The sequence below is a fragment of the Sturnira hondurensis genome, unplaced genomic scaffold (assembly GCF_014824575.4).
Source record: "Sturnira hondurensis isolate 20B ecotype Veracruz unplaced genomic scaffold, ASM1482457v3 Scaffold0025484, whole genome shotgun sequence".
Taxonomy (NCBI): domain Eukaryota; kingdom Metazoa; phylum Chordata; class Mammalia; order Chiroptera; family Phyllostomidae; genus Sturnira; species Sturnira hondurensis.
The window spans coordinates 36353-42352 of NW_028098115.1; the positions used below are offsets into that span (position 1 = coordinate 36353).

Below are 6000 nucleotides of genomic sequence, written 5' to 3' on the forward strand. Positions count from 1 at the left end.
GAAGAGAGAAAGGGAGGAAGGGAAAAATCAATTGGTTGCCTCTTACACATCCCTAACTGGGAACGTGGCTGGCAACCAAGGCATAATTCAGTCCACTGAGCCACACCAGCCAGTGCGCCAAGTGTTTTTAAACAAGGAAATAATATGATTTGTGCTTGGGAAAGGTGAAAATGTCAGCGGTACTTCCCACTTCTGAAACAGCAGGACACATTAGCTTTCATTACTGGATATGAGTACAGCTCCAAAGTGGGATGAATGGGTTCGAATTGCAACTGTACTAATTCCAGCATTATTGAATGTTATCCTACTTGTCTCTCACCACATGTAGGATATATGTGAGTTCACTTAATCCTGACAACCCTACAAGGTAAGTAATAATACTAAGTTCATTTTACAGATGGGGACACAGAATCTCAGAGGTAAGGAACTTGCCCAGAGCCTTTGAAGCAGAGTTAACTGTTGAGATTTCAAATCCTGGCTCCACTGCTTACTAATTTATAAAGAAAATACTAATATTATGAATATTGTTATTAAAAAGAGAAAAACCAGAGGACTTCCAGCCAAGATAGAGGCATAGGTACATATACATTGTTTCCTTGCAAAATAAAAGGACAATAACAAATTTAAAAACAAAAACAACTTCCAGAAAACCAAACTGTATGGGTGTCTGACAACCAAGGAGTTAAAGAAGACACATTCACTCACACTGCTAAAAGGGGCAGAGATGGGCAGCCAGGGTGGAGAGGACACACAGCAAGGTGCTCACTGGAGGACCAGGTAGTCCCACAAACATGTCCAGATAAACCAGAAGGAACAACTAAGGGGCAAGATAGACCATGCAATCCAGGTTTCCAATGTAGAAAAATAAAGCCACAAAACCACTGGCTGTAAAAACCTGTGGGAGCTGTGGCAACAGTCACACAGGAGATTCTGTACTCATGGGGTCCTAAAATGTACACAAACCCACCTACCCAGGGATCAACACCAGAAGGGCCCAGCTGCTTATGGATAGCAGAGGAAGGGACTGAAAGTCACCTGAGAGCAGAGCAAGCAGCACGATTCTCTCTCTCACCCCTCCCCCACAGATTATGCCATAAGGCAGTAAGGTGGGTTGCCCTGCCCTGGAAAATACCTAAGGCTCCACCCTGATGAATACCTAAGGCTCTGCCCCTTACAACTTACAGGTGCACCAAGACAAAAAAAATATGGCCCAAATGAAAGAATAGAACAAAACTCCAGAAAATAATTAAGTGGCAAGGAAATAGCCAAACTATCAGATGCAGAGTTCAAAACACTAGTAATCAGAATGCTCACAGAAATGTTTGAGTATGGACACAAAATAAACAAAGAAGTGAAGGCTACACAAACTGAAATAGAGGAAAATATATAGGGAACAGTGAAGGGAAACTGGAACTCCAACCAATTATTTGGAACCAAAGGAAAAAATAAACATTCAACCAGAACAGAATGAAGAAACAAGAATTTCAAAAAATGAGGAGAGACTTAGGAACCTCTGGGACAACTGTAAATGCACCAATATCGGAATCATAGGGGTGCCAAAAGGAGAGAGGAAGAACAAGAATTTGAAAACTTATTTGAAAAAATAATGAAGAAAAACTTCCCCAATCTGGTGAAGGAAATAGACATAGAAGTCCAGGAAGCTCAGAGAGTCCCAAAGAAGTTGAACCCAAGGAAGAACACACCAAGACACATCATAATTAAATTACCTAAGATTAAAAATGAGGAGAGAATCATAAAAGCATAAGGGGAAATGAGATAGTTACCTACAAAGTTCCCATAAGACTATCACCTGATTTCTCTAAAGAAACCTTGCAGGCAAGAAGGAGCTACAAAGAAGTATTCAAAGTCACCAAAGGCAAGGACCTACATTCAAGGTTGTTCTATTCAGCAAAGCTTTCATTTAGAATGGAGGGGCAGATAAAGTGCTTCCCAGATAAGGTCACGTTAAAGGAATTCATCACCACCAAGCCCTTATTATATGAATTGTTAAAGAGACTTATCTAAGAAAAATATGAACAGTAAAATGACAACAAACTCCCAGCTATTAACAACTGGATCTAAAACGACGACAACAACAACAAAACTAACCAAACAAGTAGAACAGGAACAGAATCACAGAAATGGAGATCAATTGGAGGGTTATCAGTGGGAAAGGGAAAGGGGGAGATGGGAGAAAAGGTACAGGGATAAGAAGCGTAATTGGTAGGTACAAAATAGACAGGGAGAGGTTAACAATAGCAAAGGAAATGGAGAAGCCAAAGAACTTATATGTACAACCCATGGGTGTGATCTAAGGAGGGGGACTGCTGGAGGGAAGAGGGGTGCAGAGAGGAGGGGAATAAAGGAAAAAATGGGACAACTGCAATAGCATAATCAATAAATATACTTTTATAAAGTGAAAATAATGAAGATTTCAGTGATGGATAAAATAAAGAGAATAACATTATAACAATTGGGTAAGAAATGATAAGCTACTGAACTTAGTATGAATGGAAAGAAAATAAGTGAAGAGGTATTTAAGGCAGATAATCAACATATCCAATGACAGAGCAGATACTGAAAATGAGGACTTACCAGAGGTGACTTTGAGTTTCCTGGCTTGGATAATTGAATACATATTGATAGCAGCTGCTAGTATCAAGAAAATAGAGGTGATTGCTAAAGATAGTTTTATTTGAGATATGTTGGGTTCAAATAGTCTATAGCACATACAGCCTAGTAAACCTGTATAAATTTATCATGAGTGCTAAGGACAAAGAACTGCAAATACACACTTAGGAAACTGGTATTCAGTTTGGTAATTGGACACAGGGTATGAATGAAATGGTCTAAGGAAAATATTTTGAGAAAGAAAAACAGCAGGCCAAGAGAACTCCTAAGGCCACCATCACTTAAAGGTGGGATGTGGAAGAAGTGTCCATTCAGGAAGGACTCAAGATTCTAATGCTTCACTAGGGCTATGACCATCATATCAATAGGTCAGAAGCAGTTGATGCTTTGGCACTTCCCTGGGTTTGCTGTGTTCATGGTTACCCTCTCAGATTCAACACCCTGCCGTTCCTCCCTTCAGTCCTTCCCCTCATCACTGTAATTAGGCCTCTTTTTCTGCCCTTGTAGAACCTAGCTATAACCCTCAACTTCCTTTCTATTCTTGGGAGTATCCTCCTAGAAGTTCTGTGTCAGGTTTTTTCTGTGCCAACCTGCTAAGCTGGAACTACATTTCCAAGAATCCTGTTTCCTGTACAATTTAGTGTCGAGTTGGCCAAAAAAGGAGTTTTCACAAGACCTGGAAAATAATCAGCAGCCATTAAGTTGAATTGAAGGTCATCGTGGCGAGAGGTGCTGACAGGAGCCAACAAGGTCTGACTCCTCCTCTTCCTCCCCCTTCCTGCTTCTTTTTAATCCTCACCTGAGGATTTATTGATTTTAGAAAAAAGAGAAGGAAGAGAAACATGGACATGAAAGAAATATTGATCAGTTGCCTCTAGCATGCATCCCTACCAGGGACTGAACCCACAAACCAGGCATGTGTCCTGACTGGGAATTGAACTCATGACCTTTCAGTTTACAGGAGGATGCTCCACCCAAGCCACACTGGCCAGAGCTGTCAGCTCTTCTTTACTGCAGACCATGCTGGCCAACGGTGGTTGCAGGCCCACCACAGTCACTTGGCAGCAGACCCACAGAGGCTGTGTTTACAGAGGCATGGCCTCCCATGGCTCTCCCTACAAGATTGCCCTCTGCAGTCTCATTCAGTAGTTGGATGTGCTTCGTTTCTCAGAATGATGGGCTGCTCACTCCTGACTTCCTCCTGGACCTTCACTCCTACAGCCCCTGTGACAATTGCATAAATTGCTAATTTATATAATAAATCCCTTGTCCCATAACTCATAAAGATTCTGCTCCCCTGATTGAACCATGATTGATATATGCCTTCCTGCCTCCTAATTCTGACCTCCATGCCTCATATTCTAATAAAGAATACCACAATTTCCAGTATTTCACTGAAAGGCTAGAGACCATGTTGACCTACAAAAAGAACAACTACCAGAGCAGGAGCCGTGTTTCATAGGTTTTTCAAGTCAACAGAATAGTTTCAAAATCATCATTATTCTGCATACAAGGTGTCAGTGCCCTCTACTTAGACTAATATATCATATTTTCCTAACCCACCATCTATCAAGCCAGTTAGCTATTTGTTAGTGAGTCAGGCAATGTCTAATGCTCACAGATGTGTATGATAATGTCTAGAACTCAAACATGAGTATAAATCAGTGTCTGTCCTTAAAGAGGTCAAACCATACAAGTAAGTAATTATTATATAATAAAACATGTGCCATATAATATAGAATGTAGAGAGTGCTGTATCATGTCCTAAACATTATCTCCCTACATTTTTTTCCCTTAGAACAGTTTCCTCAGTCTTGGGATTCCCTTTTACATTTCACATAAAATTCATAAGTAGCTAACTAAGACTTTATTTAAAAATGCTCGACATCGCAAATAATGGATTACAAATTTTAAACAACGAAGTGTTGTCTGTTAGAAAAACTATACTCTAGCTCAAAAATAGGCAGTCCTTATAATAGTTGGAAAGGTGGGAAAAAGGGATATTATGAAGATAAAAATAAAAACTAATGGAATATAAAAAACATACAAAAGGGTCAAAGTATTTGAAGACTTTTAAGAGACAAATGACTGAAAGAAAAGACATAAGATACAAATGAGCTATCACCAGTAGAGAAAAGGGGGGAAAATACTGTTACTGCAAAGAATAGAAAAACAGGAGTTCCTTTTTTTCCAGCTGGAACCATGGAGGGTGCAGAAGAGAAGGTTCCTACTGTGCCAGAAACACTTAAGAAAAAGCAGAGGAATTTCAGAGCTGAAAATCAAGCACCTTAGAAAGAAGTTTGCCAGAAAGATACTTCGAAAGGCGAGGAGGAAGGGTATCTGTGAAAAAGCTAAGCACTATCACAAGGAATATAGGCAGATGTACAGATCTGAGATCTGAATGGCAAGAATGGCAAGAAAAGCTGGCAACTTCTATGTACCTGCAGAACCCAAACTGGCATTTATCATCAGGATCAGAGGTATCAGTGATGTGAGCACCAAGGTCTGAAAGGTGCTGCAGCTCCTTCACCTTTGCCAAATCTTCAATGGCACCTTTGTTAAGCTCAGCAAGGCTTCGATTAACATGCTGAGGACTGTGGAACCATACATTGCATGGGGGTACCTTAACCTGAAGTCAGTAAATGAATCGATCTACAAGTGTGGGTATGGGAAAATCAACAGAAAAGGAATTGCCCTGACAGATAAGGCATTGATTGCCCGATCTCTTGGTAAATGTGGCATCATCTGCATGGAGGATCTGATTCATGAGAACTACACTGTTGGAAAACACTTCAAAGATGCAAACAACTTCCCGTGGCCCTTCAAATTATCTTCTCCATGAGGCAGAATGAAGAAAAAGACCACCCATGTTGTAGAAGGTGGAGATGCTAGTAACAGGGAGGACCAGATCAATGGGCTTTATTAGAAGGATGAACTAAGGTATCTACTGTGGTCATTTCTGTATCTGGTCAGTTAATAAACAGGAACTACTTTAAAATTGATGATTAAAAAAGGATCAAAAATAAACATTACAAATAATTTAGTGGTAATTTAAAATTTTAAATGAAATGAATTACTAGAAAAAATACAAACTATCAAAAATGAATCAAGAGAAAGCTTGCATAATTCAATCCGATAAACAACAAAGAATTTAAATCTGTAGTTAAGCTTTCCATAAAGAAAATGCCAGGTGCTGATGATTTTATAGGCAAGTACTACCCAAGAAAAAAGATAAACCAATTTTATATAAACTTTTCAAATAAACACATAAAAGAAAAACTCTTTATTCATTGTATGAGGGTAATATAACTTTGGTATGAAAACCAGACGAGAATAGATTAAAAAATAAAAAGGATAGATTCAAACTAG

General features: G+C 39.4%; 1 pseudogene; it reads left to right on the forward strand.

The window, feature by feature from the left end:
- The first annotated feature begins 4833 nt into the window (after positions 1-4833).
- On the forward strand, positions 4834-5570 carry LOC118982627 (60S ribosomal protein L7-like; annotated as a pseudogene).
- The last annotated feature ends 430 nt before the right edge of the window (positions 5571-6000 follow it).